Here is an 18,041-nt window from a genome sequence, read left to right as displayed (position 1 = left end):
CTATGAAAGACACCCCTAATACTGGAGAAGAACAATAGTTACTTACCTGTAATCTGTGGTTCTCCAGTATTGGTGTCTTTCATAGATTCACATGCAACCCGCCCACCTCCCCTCAGAGGCTTTTGGCTATTATGTTTACCTTCACTCCTTGCGAGAAAATCTGAGAGCCTGAGCCTCTGGGGAGAACATTCTGGTGGGTGCTGGCGCCTGATTGGCTGTAGTTTGGACTATACATAATGACTAGGAGAGTCATAGATGTGGAAGTTTTTTGCCTACTGTAGCATTGGCTGCTTTACTTCCTGGTTCATTTCTATTGGTGTTACTACATATTTATGGCATATTATTGCTTTTTTATGTACCGTGGGACTCCCACTCCGACGACGGGGAATGATTGAGGCATGTGAATCTATGAAAGACACCAATACTGGAGAACCACAGATTACAGGTAAGTAACTATTGTTCGTCTCTTTGTAGTCGCTGGTCTCGTGCCTGTCAACAAAGGCAATTGTTCTTGGCTGGTGGAATCGAGACAGAAAACAATGAGAGGATAAACCAGGATACAATGTCAACATAAATACATCGTTAATGGTAGCCACGGCTTGTATAGATGATCGCGACACCAGTAAACTAAGGATAGCTCAAGGGTCCCAACAGGGCCTGATGGAGCAATAGGTAGGGGAAAGATGAAACCTCTTGTAGAACGCAGGGGAGAACATAGAACTGGTAACAGGTTTGAGGAAAAGGAGATTAAAAGGTAAGGGGAAGTAGCATGGCCTGTAGCGTTGAACACATGCTCAGAAAGTGGACCTGCAGTGAGGGCAGAAGTGCGTGGCGCGGGCAGAGGCGTAATGGGGAGATGGTGGCGGGTACCAGGGTGCTCCATCCAATAGGAGGTTCCCGAGGGGCAGGGGAGATGTGTGGGCGGCAGGATATCGGCTTGGTGGAAGACAGGGGTGAGGAGTAAATAAGGCATTTGCTGAAAGGGTATTTCTGAGTATGTGTCTAGAATCCGCTATCACCTCCGCTGGCGTCAAAGGATCAGTAGCTTTGAGTTTACAGGGCTTCAGAAGTAGGAAGGGAGTCGTCAGCGGTGACTAAAATAATAATAATCATCATCATCATCATCTCCAGGTTAACCTACACCTAGAATTAGTATCATATGCATCTATGGATGTCGGACATTAGGTAGCCAGAGCTATTGTGTCCCTGGAAACCTTTCCAGGAGCCCCAGGACAACCAGATGTGAGTTGGCTCAAATGGTAACAATGGGAGGCTTTTACCTCTGGTGTCCTCAGGCTTACTTTACGGTTTGACCCAGGGCTGAACACCAAGGACACCCTTCTAGCACTTAACCCTCAGGGCAGTGAGGGAGGATGCTCATCTAGGGAGGTGATGTGGGGTACAGACTCAGAACTCAATCAAGCATATAACAACAGGTAATAAATCATTGTCCAGACGGTGCTTTTACGCAAAAAGGAAGTCTACTTTGATAAACATGCACAGCTACGAACTGCACGTGAAATACAAAGGAAAAAATAGTCCACAGAATTATCACTGGAGAAAAGTGAGGGAGATGGAGCCTGCCAGTCCTAACAACAGGCTTCTATCGCGTTCCTACAAGTGGTGTGACAAGATCAGAGTGGAGCACATTAATGTTCCCCAGAGGTGGCTGAGGGTGCAGTATCCGTTCACTCTCCCAAGGCCGTAGATACAACTGGATATGGCTGTTTCTAAATTACATCTGTAACTGCCTGTTATTGTGGTCCCTCCAATCTTAGATACACACCGTCCCTGTAAATTGAGAGCTGCATACTTCTCCCACTGTAGGCTGGCGGCTGTGGTGGTTGCACAACTCACGCTAATGTGTGCACTCACCCACAGTCTTAGGGTGCAGCCAAGCTTATATTGCCCTAGACCTGCTGATTCCGGCGATGTCCTCCAATGGCGTGGCTGTGCACGGGCCCCCGTCTCAAGTTCACAAAACAAGGGATGGTGTGCACGCAGGTAGACAGTGGCCACACTTGATTGCGCCTGTCATGGGGAGGGAAACCATTGGTGGATCCAATAAAAAGCCACCACCTAGTTATACTGGTGATTGTGGTCATGGGTTAAAGATGAAACCATCAAATGCGGCTGTGATATCTCCTAGCACCTAGCCGTCACATGTGCTCCTTCTTCTTGGGATGAAGTTAGGCTTTTCACTTCTGGCAACATACATTCACTTTTCCACCACTGGTAATACTGTTGAGATTGATAATACAATAGTAATGTACACCCTGATGTATGCACGTGTAGCAGCGGCAGTCCCAATAAATTCAATATAGTTGTATTCTGTAATCTATGCACACCCAATGATGTCAATACCAGTAAATGCTATGCCAATGTATGCTGTAGCCTATGCATGCACAGTGATGTCAATACCAGTAAGTCAAATGTCGCTGTACACCGTAATTTATGCCCGCATAATGACGTCAATAACTGTGCATGCAAAGTTGTTGTACAATGTAACAACTGTATGTGTAATAATGAGAATGACAGTAAGTATGATATCAATGACTAATACAAATAAGAGAGCTGGGAGTGCTTATTTATGCCTGAAACAATTTGATGTTTTAATTTTCAAAAAGAAATGCATATAGAACAATGTTCCAAAAGGTTACATTTGTGAAAATACAATCAAAATTCTTAATTCTTCTATTATTCTTGTTGTTCTACAGCCGACGCGTTTCGTCCTCGATGCAGGACGTCATCAGGGCTGCAATTACAAACACACAATACAAACACATCAGTGCATATATACAATATCGATCCGTAATAACCTGTAAAAAGCAAAAGAACCCACATCTTTTCGTAACTTTTTTGAATTCCATACAGCTTACTGTGCCGGGTGGTACTAACAGGAAATTCAATAACTACGACAATATTAGGCAACAAGCGGAAAAACATTAGCTTAATTTTTTCACATATAAGCATATCTGCTGTTCCTTTTTCGAACGCAAGAAGTACTCTACAACACATCTGTTGTTCCTTCTTTAAACATGCAAATATTCTACCTACACCCTGCGATGAATTGCTGGCAAACAGTTGCATGAGTGTTAAAAAACATTTTGATTATTATTGGTGAACCGCTCACCTCATACTCTTGTAATGAGGCTCCTTTATTTAATTGGCTTCAAAAAATTGTGTAATCTTTGGTCTAGGCAGTTTCGCTACAAGAGGCCGATTCTTCATACAAATGTAGTGTTCATGAACTGGGGCGAGGCAGAGAAAGGAAAGACCGATAGATTATTAAACAAATCCTATATATGTACCCAATTATAACCTTCACTATTCCCTCTGTTATATCAAGCACCGATTTCTTTAAACACAATAACATACCCTGCCCTTAGAAATTCATACCTTCAAGAATAATTAGTCAATGCTTCCCTCAAAATCGGTTTATCCTTTCCTGAAACCGAGAGTCCTTTAAAAAACAATCTGCCAGTAGCTTCTCATACCTACAAAAAAATTGATGCATAGGATTGCTTTATTAGCCCACTAAAGTATCCAACAAAGAATTTTTTATTATGCCCCCATGTCCACTCACCGCATTCCAATCAAATGTAACCAAGCGGAAAAACAACATCTATTTCGTAGTGGTCCTATTAATGCGTTCTTAAACCGCCAAATCTAAAAAGTACACAAAACAAACAAAATAGTATAATCTTAACACTAATTCCTTTCCAAATTAACTGTCACGCTATGCTGTGTCCAACCCTCTTCACTTACTTTTCATACTATGGCCTCCTGTTCCTCTCCACGCCATCCGGGTGCGATAAATCCCGAAGGTGAGGGTGTTCTGTACTCCCTTCGTTAAAAAGGATTCAGTAGCCAATCAAAACACGCTCAAATTCCGCGCGTATTATAATTCATCTCACCTGTGAGCCAGTAAACGTTCTCATTACGGTCCGCTACCCCTGCTTTCTCAAACTACTGAGTGTTGCCGTGTTTCCAACCAGGTCCGCTACTTTTAATTTCCGTTCACTAAACACTGTTTAGTGTTTCCGCTCATGCGCACTCAGCTATTGCTCAGCCTGGTCAACAACCCCTAGTATTTCCGGTCATGCGCACATCATATGAGCAAGTTACCATTCAAGTCCGCAATGAAAAAAAGTAACTGTGTTAAAGCAATATCATGCTACTATTTCCGGTCATGCGTAGATCAAGTAAGAAAGCTGCCATTGAGGTCCGCCATATAAGTAAATATTGGTATTCCCGATGTGAAATTATTCCTGAGTATTAGTGATCATCATTATACAACCTTCCCGATAAGGGATAGCGGATCACTCGTCTACACTATTTTAGTCTCATCTGGCGTCACAGTGATATGATATATCACTATGATATGATATGATGTGCGCATGACCGGAAATACTAGGGGTTGTTGACCAGGCTGAGCAATAGCTGAGTGCGCATGAGCGGAAACACTAAACAGTGTTTAGTGAACGGAAATTAAAAGTAGCGGACCTGGTTGGAAACACGGCAACACTCAGTAGTTTGAGAAAGCAGGGGTAGCGGACCGTAATGAGAACGTTTACTGGCTCACAGGTGAGATGAATTATAATACGCGCGGAATTTGAGCGTGTTTTGATTGGCTACTGAATCCTTTTTAACGAAGGGAGTACAGAACACCCTCACCTTCGGGATTTATCGCACCCGGATGGCGTGGAGAGGAACAGGAGGCCATAGTATGAAAAGTAAGTGAAGAGGGTTGGACACAGCATAGCGTGACAGTTAATTTGGAAAGGAATTAGTGTTAAGATTATACTATTTTGTTTGTTTTGTGTACTTTTTAGATTTGGCGGTTTAAGAACGCATTAATAGGACCACTACGAAATAGATGTTGTTTTTCCGCTTGGTTACATTTGATTGGAATGCGGTGAGTGGACATGGGGGCATAATAAAAAATTCTTTGTTGGATACTTTAGTGGGCTAATAAAGCAATCCTATGCATCAATTTTTTTGTAGGTATGAGAAGCTACTGGCAGATTGTTTTTTAAAGGACTCTCGGTTTCAGGAAAGGATAAACCGATTTTGAGGGAAGCATTGACTAATTATTCTTGAAGGTATGAATTTCTAAGGGCAGGGTATGTTATTGTGTTTAAAGAAATCGGTGCTTGATATAACAGAGGGAATAGTGAAGGTTATAATTGGGTACATATATAGGATTTGTTTAATAATCTATCGGTCTTTCCTTTCTCTGCCTCGCCCCAGTTCATGAACACTACATTTGTATGAAGAATCGGCCTCTTGTAGCGAAACTGCCTAGACCAAAGATTACACAATTTTTTGAAGCCAATTAAATAAAGGAGCCTCATTACAAGAGTATGAGGTGAGCGGTTCACCAATAATAATCAAAATGTTTTTTAACACTCATGCAACTGTTTGCCAGCAATTCATCGCAGGGTGTAGGTAGAATATTTGCATGTTTAAAGAAGGAACAACAGATGTGTTGTAGAGTACTTCTTGCGTTCGAAAAAGGAACAGCAGATATGCTTATATGTGAAAAAATTAAGCTAATGTTTTTCCGCTTGTTGCCTAATATTGTCGTAGTTATTGAATTTCCTGTTAGTACCACCCGGCACAGTAAGCTGTATGGAATTCAAAAAAGTTACGAAAAGATGTGGGTTCTTTTGCTTTTTACAGGTTATTACGGATCGATATTGTATATATGCACTGATGTGTTTGTATTGTGTGTTTGTAATTGCAGCCCTGATGACGTCCTGCATCGAGGACGAAACGCGTCGGCTGTAGAACAACAAGAATAATAGAAGAATTAAGAATTTTGATTGTATTTTCACAAATTTAACCTTTTGGAACATTGTTCTATATGCATTTCTTTTTGAAAATTAAAACATCAAATTGTTTCAGGCATAAATAAGCACTCCCAGCTCTCTTATTTGTATTAGTTTTGTCTAACCTGGGGTTGGGACGGTGCCCCAGTAGTTGGTAGAGTGCCAATTAGCGTGACTTTTAGTACACTATCCCTAGTGCACCAGAGCATACCCTACGTCGTCCAAAAATCTTTGTGGTGTAAATGATATCAATGACCGCCATGTTACACTTGTTCACCCTCACAAGCTCATATCATTGCTGTCGGATTTATCTGGGATGACCTCTACATCAACCCTAAGGCAGAGATACGTGGTCAGACAGGTCATGCAACATGCAAGAAAGAGGTACCCTTGATCAAAAATGTCGTTTTCTGGGAGAAAAGGGGAAACAAATACTCCAAATATATGAGCCTCCCACTCAACCACACACTAATTCACCCAGGCCAGAACTCGCTCTATTGGGCTATCCCTCAGTGATATAGGATACAAAGAATTGGTCTACAAAAGGAATGTACTTTGCTTTCTTCTTAATGGACATTTAAGAAGATTTACTCACCATGTGTGTTGATTTGAAAGCCATTTTGTAGCTGGAAATTGTTGATTGTATTGTGATGTGTGAATGAGTTTGGTTGGTGTGTTCTGATTGTATGTGAGGTTGGTACGAATGTGATTTTGGTAAGGGCACATTTGTGCATTGTTTGGCCGTTTTGCTAATATTTATTGTATCATTTATCTTTGATATGTTAATTGAATATAGGTATCGCAATGCCTTTTTACATTTTTGTATGTACAGATTGTAAAAAAAAAGGACTGTTTCGCTATTTATGAAATGTGATTTCAAAAACAAATTAAAAAAAGGGATAAAAGAAATAAAATAAAAAACTTTTTTTAAGAAGAAAGCAAAGTACATTCCTTTTGTAGACCAATTCTTTGTATCCTATATCACTGAGGGATAGCCCAATAGAGCCAGTTCTGGCTTAAGTGAATTAGTGTGTGGTTGAGTGGGAGGCTCATATAGTTGCAGACAGGTCCTGCAGCCCAAACCCAAGCCTACCAATTGACAGGTCACAGGTGGGGTTACACTTAGCCGAAAGACAAACGCGTTCTTAGGGAAAACCTGGTTTGATCCCACATATAGGTAGTCACACCACCAACAGGCCCAAGGAGATTGGCCCCAATAAAACACGTTTAGCCAAAGGCCTAGTTTCCCAAAATACCACAAAGTTAGGTGCCACATGTAGTTAGGAGCACTTAGCAAATCAGGATACGACATGCACACCACACAAGGTGATCATGTGTTCACCTCATCGGACATCTGGACATGCACACACTGGCCCACACCAGTTTTCCACGAGGTCGAGAGCCATCCATGTCCCCTTTATCTGATGTTTTTTCTAGTTATCTATGACTATGATCCTTTTCAAAGACGGTCAAAGTGTTTTATTGTACCCACAAAATGTATATATGTGTGGCCAAAACTTCTGTACTCTGAGACTGTGTTCAGACGCACCTCTATCGATACTTTCCTGGCTGCTGTGTTTAAATAAACCAACTTGTTCCTGTTTTCCCAAATACCTCTTGTCTCTTCATTTATTTACGGTAAAATCATATTCGAACAACAATATCTCAACACCGTGAGCGAATCTAGTGAAGTAAACGTCTGTTCTATCGCGTTTATCACCCTAATAGGATGACTCCAGTACTGAGTTCAAAATTCCAAAGATGACTCCTTCTAATCTATAGTTTGTGTGGTCAACAAGAGGATTTAGTGCTGAGTTTGTAATTCTAAACAAGATCACTCTAGTATAGAGTTCAAAATCCCTGACAAGCAGATTTCAGCATATACTTCATCTCATAGTTTCATTCTTAATCAATATTTATACAGTATACTTCTCTGTATACCAAGTCCTGAACCTCTCTGGTCTGAAGGTGTGATGAAATCCGAATCCTGGCAATAAGGCTTCCAGATTCAGCAACTATTGAATTGATTGACTAGCATTGCATGGCATGAAAAATAAGGAAACTATACCCAAAAGATTAGGAGACTACTTCAAATTTAAAGAGAATCATGTGGCATGCTGGGGACTTTAGTTTGCCTTAGTTCCCATTGCGTGCTTCACATAGCACAGGAGTTCCAACTGCTAATCCTCACTCCAAGGTTCACCCTCATTTCGCATGCACTTAATCTCCTTCGCAGAACTCTAGTGCCCTTGAAGTTCAGAGGATTATGTCTCTGGACTCGCCTACCATACACTAGTGAGCTCAGACCATGGATCTGGACAGTTTCAAGGTGGCTCCTACTAGCAGGATGTCAAACCTGGCAAGGGGAATTGTTACACAATGACGGTACACCTGGAGCTGAGATGTCTTTCTCGGTCTCCACAGTGGTGGAGCCTCTGGCCCCGTTTAATGAAAAATCTTTGCACACCGATTGGGGGTTTCTGTACAATATGTATACACAGTTTAGTGACAGAGATTGCTGAATTCAGTCCCAGCTCTGGTACTGGACTGGTTCCAATTGGTTTCTTACTTTTTGATTATTCTTCCATGACTGGTCAAGCCACAGCCTTTGTCTTCTAGCATCAGGAAATAGTATGGTTGGCACACAGGAAAGAAATGTTTCCTCACTCAGCTACCACTGTTCTTTTTAGGGATAACACCTCCTTGGAAGAGCAGAAAGGAAGGAAACAAGGACTATCCCTTAGTTGAAAGACCCCTCTGTCTCCTATACGCCACACCCTAAAGTTTGAGCCACTTGAAAGGAAATTTTGTAGGAGGCCTTTAGGTCACATTCCTTTCTGGCAAACTCCCTGCAACTTTCACCATGAGTACCAACCATAGAGGAGATCACAAATGGATTTCTGGTCTGTAGCAGTCAAACGCAGCATTTACTATCCATGGCCATCCAGCTACACATACATAGTGCAAACATACTTTCAACATCCATGTCTCAGATGTATGGAGTGAAGGACCTGGATGCAGGGGGAACATTTAAAACACGAGAAGCCAATGGGCAACTCTCCCTGTTCAGGTAAAATATAAAAAAGCCTGTTTGCTGACAGAACTCTGATATCATTGTGGGTAAAAGCGGGCACAAGCCATCGCTGACAGCCCTCTACAGTCCAGCGAGCTGACATTAGAAGGGGAGCCTATTGTTTAGAACCCAGTTCTTTGTCTCACCTGCTTCCATGCAGGCACTTAGAGTCCATGCATGTTTGTTGTGTGCACTGAGGTAAAAAAGAAAACATATGAAGAGACTTTGTACATGGGGAATGAACGCACTCTCCCCAGAGTCCATTCCGGTCACAACAGTCCTTTTTAAAAAGATGAAACAAAATATATTGGAATTCTTAAAAGGTAGCATTCAAACTGTCTCTGTTTTTTTCAATAGATGAGGGAAAGATTTTAGGTTGTATCTCTTATTTACCCCCGTTTGCATCAAAATTTAGATTTTATCAAAATGAACCACAGTTTGCAGGCTGCATTGGGAACAGCACACACATTTCCAGTTCCCTCTTTTGGTATTCTTACTCAATTGGTGCTTCTCCTTTGGATAAGGAGCATTGTACAGGGTTCTGGCAAGAAAGGCCATATACATCCATTGAAAATATATATCATCAAAATGCTTAGCTGTGATGTTAAGAATTGTAAATCTATACTTTCCTATACTGTTGGACTTGGCCCTCTGTTCAGGGTCAACTCCAAAATGTTTGCCTTCACCCCTCCTGTGTCTGAACCCCTTTTGTTGCCATTTAGGACTCTGTGCTGTGCACTTTACCACTACTAACCAGTGCGAAAGTGATTTTGCTCTCCCCTTACAACATGGTACAATTAGTTTACACCTGACTGGTACATTTTTTTTTTCTTTTTTTTTTTTTTTTATCACTCAGGTCATAATCATTCCGAAGGGCCTCGAAAGACTTCACCGTTCCATTCGCACACATGTCACCCACTCTACAGATCCCAATCATGTCCCAGCGGTCAAACCCCTTCGTTGTCCAAAGACATCCCAAAAGCTCAGACGCGAAAAGCGGAGTCGCGAGCGTCACTCGTTCATCCCACCCTAAGCTCACATTCGCAGCGCGCCACACACGAACCGCGATCCTAGTCGGTCCCGTAAGGTGGAGCCCAGCCGACCTAGAGTAAAGCGCTCTGTTAAAGTCACCACCCGGTAGCTGGAGTCTGTCCATTTCAAAGGCCGGATCCGGACCCGGGGAATACATCGAATGGTTAATGGCAGACAGTTGCGTAGCCCAATAATATCTCCTGATATCAGGAAGTGCTATGCCCCCGTCATACCAAGGGCTGGTGAGCTTCGCAAGTGCAATACGTGGGCGCCCGTCCCAAATCAGTTGCCTTTGTAGACTCTCGACCTCTCGGAAATAAGTAGCGGGGATATCGTCATAGCAATTCTGGAGCGCATAAAGGAATCGCGGCAAGGACATCATCTTGAATAGGGCGGCCCTGCCCAGCGGCGACAAGGGTAATTTACGCCAGCGAGCCACGTCCAGCCTCAATCTATGAAGCGGGGGAAGGAGATTACGTTCAAATCTGAGCGACGAATCCAATGTAATAAAAACCCCCAAGTATTTGAAACCAGACTGAACAACCTGGATGGGAAATCTATTCGGCAACGGGGGCAGATCAACCGAAATAGCATAGACGCAGGACTTAGCCCAGTTGATAATCAAACCAGAATTCTTACCAAACGAGGCGAGCACGTCAAACAGGACATTCAAAGATTTACGCGGGGAAGTAAGATAAAGAAGAATGTCGTCCGCATAAAGCGAAACACGGTCCTCAAAATCTGGGGACCAACGTATACCCTTGAGAGAAGGTTCCCAGCGAATCCACGCAGCTAGCGGCTCTAACGCGAGAGCAAAAAGTAGTGGAGACAAGGGGCACCCCTGTCTGGTCCCCCTACCAAGGGGAAAGGGAGCCGACACTCGACCGTTAACCACGACCTGTGCCAGGGGGTCGGTATACAGCAGCTTCACCCACCCGATGAACCCCGGGCCAAAACCAAACTTCTCAAGAGCCGCCCAAAGGTAGGGCCACTCTATCGTGTCGAAGGCCATCGAGGCATCCAACGAAGCCAAAATGGCCGGCTCCGTCAGAAGCCCCGCCCTCGCGATGGCTCCATGAAGGCGACGCAGATTAAGAGCTGTGTTACGGTGCGGGATAAATCCGGATTGGTCCGGATGAATCAAGTCACTAATGACCGTTAGGAGGCGAGTAGCCAGGACCTTGGCAAGAACCTTAGGCTCGACATTCAACAGGGAGATGGGTCTATATGACGAACAAAGATCCCGGGGCTTACCATCTTTAGGAATTACCACAATCGTGGCCAGACGCTGGTCATAAGGGAGAGCACCCCGCTCACGGGACTCCGAAAACATCGTTCGAAGATAGGGCGCAATCCGATCAGGGCGCAGTTTGTATAACTCGATTGGCAAACCGTTCGGGCCCAAAGCCTTGCCCGAACGGAGAGAGCGAATAGCAGTCGCGATTTCGTCCGTAGAGAACGGGGCCTCCATGGAGGACCGCTCCAAGTCGGAGAGGCAGGGCAAAGCTATGTCGCGCAGCAAGAGGCGAGAGTCGTCGTCATCCCTTACCGACACTGGGGAGTAGACCGCACGAAAGTAGTCCGCAAAACATTCCACTATTCCAACCGGGTCCGTTACCCGCACACCATTCAAAGTCTGAATCACAGGCACCACTCGATTCGCCCTCTCTTTCTTGTCCAACCAGGCAAGCAACTTACCCGCTTTGTCCCCAACATCATACAGACGACCCTGTTGCTCCCTAAACATCATTTTGGCCGCATCTGTGACCAGAGACTTATAGGCAAATTGCTTCAGACCCAGGGCATGGAGTTTGGCACGAGTGACACCCGATTCCAGGTCAGCCTCCATCTCAAGTATTTCCATCTCAAGATCCACCACCTCCCGATTCCTTGCCTTTTTGGTTTCAGCAATAAGGGACAGGGCCTGCCCACGAATTACTGTCTTAAAAGCCTCCCATAGGGACACCGCAGAAGAGACAGACCCCTCGTTCTCCAGAAAGTAATTGTCCAGGGACGCAATCAATTGACCACGGGTCTCAGGGGAGGCCAGCTACCAAGGGTTGATAGGAGCCACCCGGCCCGCCGCCTCCACCGCCACATCAAACCAGAGCCAGAGCGGAGAATGGTCCGAGATGCCCCGGGGGAGGTGCCTAATCTCCCGGACAGCCGACGACTGTTCAGCTGGCATGAGGAAGTAATCTAATCTAGACAAACTCCCATGGGCCCCAGAGTGGAAAGTATACTGAAGTTGAGTGGGGTGCATAAGTCTCCAGCAGTCCACCAAACCAAAGGTATCCAAAAAGCCACCCAGCCATAAATGAGTCGAAGGAATATCCCTAGGGGGGTAACGATCACTCAGACCAGAGAGAACAGAATTAAAGTCACCAGCCATGAAAAGAGCACCATCAGGGAGTCCCAGCAAAACTCGGCCCAAATCAGAGAAGGTAGAGGTCTGCAGGCCAGGGGGCACATAGACGGTGAACAGGGAAAGGGTCTTGCCCTCATATCGTCCCACGAGGACGGCATAACGCCCCCGATCATCGAGGATCACATCATCTATCGCAAGGGGAAGAGAAGCCCGGACAAGGATGCCCACCCCCCTAGAACCCGTTGTAAACCCTGAGTGCGCAGCAAGACGATAGCCCCACCTATTCATCGCGCGACAAGTGTTGCGCACTAGGTGCGTCTCCTGCAGAAAAACAATATCGGGAGACAAACGTCGCAGGCATCGCAACACCACCCCTCGCTTTATACGATCCCCTAGACCATTGACATTCCATGAAATAAACCTCAACCCGCTACCCCCCCTGACTGGTACATTTAATTCAATTCTACAATAGGTACCCAGGGTCTGTAAATTTGATGCTACTAGAGGGCAGCCATACTCATTGTACAACCCACTAAAAGTAGCCTTTCAAAACATGTCTCAGGCCTGCCATTGCAGTCTGTAGTACAGTTTTAAACTGCCAATTCGATCTGGTAAAATAAACATTTTGCCAGGCCAAAACTTTCTTTTTTAATACATATAAGCCACCCTAAAGTAGGCCCTAAACGGCCCATAGGGCAGGGTGCATTGTATTTAAAAAGTGGGCGTATGTTTTTAAGTTTTACATGTCCTGGTAGTCGAAAACTCCTATATTCGTGTTTCACTACTGTAAGGTCTACCTCTTCCATTAGATAACATTGAGTTATCCTTTTACATTTAATAAGTGCTATTCTATGATTGGGGGCAGGTATAAACATCATGTTTAGACTCAAATGAATTGTAATTTTAATTCCTCTTTAATGGTAAAGATGGATTATAGACTACAATTTTGAAAATGCCACTTTTAAAAAGTAATAATATATTCTGTTCACATCTCTAGGTTGCCATTACAATCCTTGCAACCCAAACAACTGTTTCTAGAGGTAAGCCCAAATAAATCGGGAAACCACCAAATAAATTCTCTCTAAACATTGTGCTAAAACGCTGCATATTTATATTTGTATACGGATTTTTACAGTGCTGGATTTAACATATGGCATTCCGCGTGTCGTTGCAAATCAAAAGTTTTCAACTAGTTAAGACAATTCATTTTCGAAATTTCCAGAAACTTCACTAGGTCTACTAAAGAACTTTTAATTAGGTATTCTAACTTAGAATGTCATACTTTAGTATCAGAGGAGTGATTGTTTGTCAACACAAAAAAATACCTGTCAGTATCAATTGATCTTTCAAAAAAAGAACATTTAAATTTCTAGTAACTACATGGCATCGTTGTAATACGTTCCCTTTATTTTTCCTTTTTTTTCAACCGAACCCCTGACAAAGGAACAATAAGTTCCGAAATGCATTGGGTCATTTATTGAAATGAGATTGATTGTATATATGAAATTCTTGCATCATTGTAATAATGCGAATTGAAATGAAAAAATGAATGTATCATGAATTTGAATTTCATAGTTTGAATTCCTGTATCACATGATTAAAATGTTATTAAGGAATACCACTTCCAGTTGATGCATGTCAGAGTCCTAGCAGCCATCAGGGGGCTAGGCCACTTTCAAACTTTTAAAATGTTGGCATTTTTCTGCCCCAATTTTTATGAGTCCTTTTATGAGTGTTCAGCTGCCTGGGCCTGTTAATTGCTCCCCCATCAGGAATGTGTATTGAGTCCAGACAGTGAACAATAGGACCTTGGTGCAGCTGGGGGAGCAGGGGGGGAGGGGAGTCCATTCTGCCAAAATGAGAGGGGTGGAGTTGTTGCCTTCCCCACTTACATTTTAAAAGACCAGGGTTGGACTGGGACAGAATATTGGCCCAGGCACCAAAATAAAAGTGGCCCCCGTTAATGAATTAGAACCCTAATCAAGTAGCTCATGTTTGCACATTGGGGCACTTTTGAACATGTAAAGACATGCTGTATAGGCCTTTTACAAAACATGGAAGACTGCATGGATGTAAACTTGCTGTGGACAATATTTGTTTTAACATCAGGAAAATAAACAATAGAAACCTGCCCAGCAGATCATATAAAAGCCCCTCAAACAGCCACAAAAACCCTCCCACAGGCAGGCCTGTCAGACCAGCCCATCGGGCACTGCCTGATTGCCCTATAGGCCAGTCCAACTCTTCAAATGGCTGCCTCCAGCACACTCACTAAGGAACTTGACCTAGCGTTTTGTCACCCTAGCCCTCTTGGAGATGGACAGCAGAAGAAAGGAGAAGGAAGAGACTTTCCGGACCATATGTGTAGTGGAGTAGAAGTTTCCCCCACTTCAAATGGTGGCACCAAGTGTAAATATTTGACCTCCAGAGTCGCTCATCAGTTCACTCCTGGACCTGCAAAGGACTCCCAGAAGGACTGACTTGTACTTCAGAGGACTGCTCTGATGCTTGAGGTCTGCTTTGCACCTCATAGCACTGCCTTGCTGGTACCAGAGGACTGCCCTGCTGCTTGAAGACTGCCTTTTACCCTCAGAGGACCGCCCTGCTGTTTGAGGCCTGCCCTGCTGCTTGATCCCTGACTACCAACGTGCCTCCAAGGATCATTTGGCTGACCTCCTGTTCTGAGATACAGGGACACAACAAGCTCCATAGGCTGCCCTGTAGCTGCGCAGCTGACCTGCTGCAATTGGCCTTACCTGGCCCTGCAACTGGACCTGGCTGGTCCTCTTATCAGACCTGCCTAAGCCTTGCTGGCCTCTGCTAGAGTGAATTCCAGATCCCCAAGATGTACCTCCCCAGGTCCTGCACCCTTGGCTGGCATCAAGTGAGCCCCTCCTGTGAAATCCTGAGGTTTTGAACTCTGTGTGCCAGACTTGGAGAAGGTAGCTTTTTCAGCAGGGCTAACCTGGTCACAGTGTCCGGCCCACACTTCATTGCAGTCAGCCCGAACTTGTGAAATTGTCTGGTCTAGCACAACCAGATACCCACAGTTTGTGCTTTCTGCTTCTTGGCGCTATTTTTATTTAAACCTTTAAAGTTGCATACCTCTGGTTATACTAATTGGGATTTTGTCGCTTTGGTCTCATTTTATTTATTAACCTTTATTTAATATTTCTAAATTGGTTTGGGATTTTTTTTGTTATGTTTTCACTTTACTACTGTTTTTGTGCTGTATGAATACTTAACGCAGTGCCTCTAAGTTAAGCCTGACTGCTTATTTGCCAAGCTTCCAGAGGGTTAAGCACAGGTTAATTTTGTGATTTTGTTGTTCACCTTGACAAGGAATGTGGTTGTTACTGGAAAAGTCAAAAACCCACTTTATTAAATATACCCTAACCATAACTTGACAATACAGTAGTTGTCAATAGTCTGGATTCATTATTTGTGTAGGTTGAAATTTAAAAAAATGATTACGTGGTAGAACACTGTGCCTATCTCTGCTCTGCGTGGTTGTGTTCTCCAAATCAATATGAGGTGGCATGGTGGGACAAAGAACAAGCACTGGCAAAGCCAATTTGTCCAGTCACTAACATCGTATCACAAACCTATTGGCTTTGGCAATGATCATTTGAGCTTTCATTCATTTATAGAACAATCCATTGCAACAGGGCTACACATGCATGCAAATGACAGCCATTGTGGATTGTTTTTTCTAGCAGTAAAAGACAAATCATTTCAAGATGGTCCTAGTGCATACATAACGTACACACACATATACACACTGACCATCATGTAATGTTTCCTTTTTATTTTTCGATTTATGAAAAACTATTCTAAGATTGGATGCCATGTCTGCACACATGCAGCCATCTTAAAAGGCTTTTTCTTTCGGCTTAAGGAAAAACATTGTAAGATCCTGGAATAAAGTTTCATAAAGCAAAAGAATAAGGAGCATATTTACAAGAAACTGAAGCATCTCTGCGTTATAGCAGAGATGCGTCAGTTTACTTGTATAACTCAAACAAAACCTTGCGCCACCATGGATGTGTCGCATTTACAATGATGCGGACCATGGCGCAAGGATTGACAGATGCGTTACGCATCTGTTGGCGTAAAGGTAACTTGCTGGAGTCGCGTCGCAAGCACGACGAAACTCCAGCAATGCTTAGGAAGGCCTGTTCCTATTGTGCATATTTACAACAAGGGGTGGTGATGGACAGAGTCTCTGAATTAAGCAGAATACTCTCACCCAGTCAAGAGATCAGGGCAAAATCCAACACCGTTTTTTAGCTCATTGCACCATCCCAGTTTCAGAACCTGGCTGTATGCAAATTAGTCTGTCCCTGGCCCAGTGCATCATGGGAACAGGGGAGACCAGACTACAAAAGCCAATTCTTACACTGGGAAGGAAACAAGCTTCCGGGGACTGGTTTCTGGCATTTCAGCCGTCTTCGGCCCGGCTTGCTTGAATCCTGATGGTGCAATGAGCAAGGGACTCACATCTGAGTATACCCTTCCACGCTTAGGGTGGACAAAAATATTTACAACAAGGGGTGGTGATGGACAGAGTCTCTGAATTAAGCAGAATACTCTCACCCAGTCAAGAGATCAGGGCTAAATCCAACACCGTTTTTTAGCTCATTGCACCATCCCAGTTTCAGAACCTGGCTGTATGCAAATTAGTCTGTCCCTGGCCCAGTGCATCATGGGAACAGGGCAGACCAGACTACAAAAGCCAATTCTTACACTGGGAAGGAAACAAGCTTCCGGGGACCGGTTTCTGGCATTTCAGCCGTCTTCGGCCCGGCTTGCCTGAATCCTGATGGTGCAATGAGCAAGGGACTCACATCTGAGTATACCCTTCCACGCTTAGGGTGGACAAAAATATTTACAACAAGGGGTGGTGATGGACAGAGTCTCTGAATTAAGCAGAATACTCTCACCCAGTCAAGAGATCAGGGCTAAATCCAACACCGTTTTTTAGCTCATTGCACCATCCCAGTTTCAGAACCTGGCTGTATGCAAATTAGTCTGTCCCTGGCCCAGTGCATCATGGGAACAGGGCAGACCAGACTACAAAAGCCAATTCTTACACTGGGAAGGAAACAAGCTTCCGGGGACCGGTTTCTGGCATTTCAGCCGTCTTCGGCCCGGCTTGCTTGAATCCTGATGGTGCAATGAGCAAGGGACTCACATCTGAGTATACCCTTCCACGCTTAGGGTGGACAAAAATATTTACAACAAGGGGTGGTGATGGACAGAGTCTCTGAATTAAGCAGAATACTCTCACCCAGTCAAGAGATCAGGGCTAAATCCAACACTGTTTTTTAGCTCATTGCACCATCCCAGTTTCAGAACCTGGCTGTATGCAAATTAGTCTGTCCCTGGCCCAGTGCATCATGGGAACAGGGCAGACCAGACTACAAAAGCCAATTCTTACACTGGGAAGGAAACAAGCTTCCGGGGACCGGTTTCTGGCATTTCAGCCGTCTTCGGCCCGGCTTGCTTGAATCCTGATGGTGCAATGAGCAAGGGACTCACATCTGAGTATACCCTTCCACGCTTAGGGTGGACAAAAATATTTACAACAAGGGGTGGTGATGGACAGAGTCTCTGAATTAAGCAGAATACTCTCACCCAGTCAAGAGATCAGGGCTAAATCCAACACCGTTTTTTAGCTCATTGCACCATCCCAGTTTCAGAACCTGGCTGTATGCAAATTAGTCTGTCCCTG

The 18,041-nt window shown here is 44.1% G+C and overlaps 1 protein-coding gene across 11 annotated transcripts in view; it reads left to right on the top strand.

The window, feature by feature from the left end:
* Positions 1-18,041, top strand: part of LOC144773327 (uncharacterized) — a 756,158-nt gene that overhangs the window by 614,963 nt on the left and 123,154 nt on the right. For 2 of the 11 annotated variants that reach the window (XR_013599952.1, XM_078658286.1), the window contains exon 5: positions 13,305-13,347. The exons of the other annotated variants lie outside the window; for them this stretch is intronic. The gene's annotated coding sequence lies outside the window, so the exon portion shown is untranslated. The remainder of the gene's footprint in view (positions 1-13,304; positions 13,348-18,041) is intronic. 11 annotated transcript variants of the gene reach the window in all.

This window comes from Lissotriton helveticus, chromosome 8 (genome assembly GCF_964261635.1).
Source record: "Lissotriton helveticus chromosome 8, aLisHel1.1, whole genome shotgun sequence".
Classification (NCBI taxonomy): domain Eukaryota; kingdom Metazoa; phylum Chordata; class Amphibia; order Caudata; family Salamandridae; genus Lissotriton; species Lissotriton helveticus.
The sequence above is the reverse complement of the archived record's forward strand: the minus strand, read 5'-3'. Positions and strand labels throughout refer to the sequence as shown.